We start from the raw sequence: 2,422 nt of genomic DNA, 5'->3' as shown, positions 1-2,422 counted from the left end.
CATTACCATTTAGTTCTTTCTTTTTGGCAGTACTGGGGTTTGAACTCAGGGCCTCCCACTTGCTAGGTAGGTGCTCTACCACTTTAGCCAAGTCCCTAACCCTTTTAGTTTAGTTATTTTTGAGACAAAGTCTTGCTTTATGCCTGGGATGGCCTAGACCATAATTCTCTTTAATTTTACTTCCTGTGTAACTTTGACGACAGGGGAACACCACCTGGTGAGAAGGGGTCCCGTGAGCTTTTTCTCTGGGCTGGCATTGAACCATGACCCTCCCTATCTACAACTTCCAAGTAGCTAGGATTACAGGCTTGAGACACAGTGCTCAACCAAGTCATCTACCTTTGAATTGGGGACTCAACTGACATGTCACTGAGTAGAAACTCTGAGGTCCTAGCACTGTGATTTAAAAATAGTAATAATAATTGTTTTTATCAGTAGCACTATTTATTGAGTTCTTATCAGAGGTCATGTACTTAAGATCCATGATTTTGTTTAAACCTCAGCACATTATTACAGTTCTTCCTGCATTCATGAGTTCCACATCTGTGTTTCAAAAATGTAGTTAGGTCTGTGATTCCTGAGTCTATATTAAGCAAATATCAATTTTTTTCTTGTGATAATTCTTTTAAAAATATGGTATAATGACTACTTATATCACAATACATTGTGTTCAATATTCTAAGTCATCTAAACATGATTTAAAGTCTGAGAGTATGTTCATAGGTTCTATGCAACACTGCTGTATTCTCAAAAGGGATTCGAGCACCTGAATTTTTGACATCTGGTGGATAGGACTGTGCTGAACCTAATGCCCTATGAATGCTAAGGGATGATAACATAAATACGTATTTGCAGGTCAACTAATCATATCTTGGATAGGTGAAGGAGCCTCTCACATGTTCTTGCATGTCAGAACTCACTGGGAGCCCTTGTGCTCCTAAACACTGAGTAATGTTTTCTGTCTCCCATCAGGTATGGCTGCCATACCTGGTGTAAACTTCACCTTCATGTCTGAGTTCATCCTCATTGGCTTTTCCACCTTTCCCCGCCTTCAGCTGATGTTCTTCCTGCAGTTTCTGCTGATGTATTTGTTCATACTCCTGGGCAACCTGCTCATCATGGCCACCATCTGGAGTGAGCGCAGCCTCCACACACCCATGTACCTCTTCCTGTGTGCCCCGTCCATCTCTGAGATCTTCTACACTTTGGCCATCATCCCACGCATGCTGGCTGACCTGCTGTGCCCCACCGCTCCATCCCCTTCCTGGCCTGTGCCTGGCAGATGTTCTTCTCCTTCACATTTGGCTTCACCCATTCCTTCCTACTCACTGTCATGGGCTATGACCGCTATGTGGCCATCTGTCAACCACTGCACTACAATGTGCTCATGAGCCCCCGTGGCTGTGCCTGTCTGGTGGCCTGGTCCTGGGTTGGTGGCTCTGTCATGGGGATTGTGGTCACAACATTCATATTCAACCTTTCCTTCTGTGGACCCAATGAGATCCACCATTTCTTCTGCCATGTGCCATCTCTGTTGAAGTTGGCCTGTGGAGAAGATGTACCAGTAGTGGCCAAAGTTCTGGGCCTGGTGTGTATCTCAGCCCTTCTGGGCTGCTTCCTCCTCATTCTGCTCTCCTATGCCTTCATTGTGGCTGCCATCTTGAGGACCCCCTCAGCTGAGGGGCGACACAAAGCCTTCTCCACCTGTGCATTCCACCTCACAGTGGTGATGGTGCACTATGGCTTTGCTTCTGTCATCTACCTAAAGCCCAAGGACCCCCAGTCTCTTGGAGGAAACACTTTGAAGGGCTTCACCTACACAGTCCTCACACCCTTCCTCAGCCCCATCATCTTCAGTATGAGGAACAAGGAACTCAAGACCACCATGAAGAAGTCTTTGCTGAGCAAACTCTTTCCCTAGAATCCCTGAAGATGCTGGCTTTCTAACAGGAATATGGTGGGAGGAAGCTCATTTATTCTTCCCCATCACTCTTCCCTCTGTCTTTCCATTCTGTCTGTCTCTCCCTATGTTTCTCTATTTCTGTATCTCTCTCTGCCCTGCCATATGCTTTCCTTCCTTGTGAATAGTGATGCTACATCATATCAAACTTTTGAATATTTTTCATTGATTAGATATGGTCTTTTGGGGAACATTTATTGAGAAATTTACAAACTATATAATTTGCCCATTTATAGGTTTTTGTAATAATCAGCACAGCCAATTTAAAACCCTTTATATCCGCCACAAGAAACTCTGAACCCTAAAAGGTAAGGTGGTAAACATCTGTGATCCTAGCACTAAGGAGGCTGAGTCAGTAGTATTGCAAATTCAAGCCCAACTTGGACTACATAGTAAATTTGGGGCTAGCTGTGTCAATGCAGCAAGACCCTATCTCAAAAAAAATTCTGAGACCTTCACTCA

At 44.3% G+C, this 2,422-nt stretch overlaps 1 pseudogene; it reads left to right on the top strand.

Annotated features, from left to right (window-relative positions):
* Positions 1 to 974: 974 nt before the first annotated feature.
* LOC141416336 (olfactory receptor 10H1-like) lies at positions 975 to 1,921 on the top strand (annotated as a pseudogene).
* Positions 1,922 to 2,422: the final 501 nt, after the last annotated feature.

The sequence above is a fragment of the Castor canadensis genome, chromosome 14 (assembly GCF_047511655.1).
Source record: "Castor canadensis chromosome 14, mCasCan1.hap1v2, whole genome shotgun sequence".
Lineage (NCBI taxonomy): Eukaryota > Metazoa > Chordata > Mammalia > Rodentia > Castoridae > Castor > Castor canadensis.
This window is presented reverse-complemented; position numbering and strand designations above follow the sequence as displayed.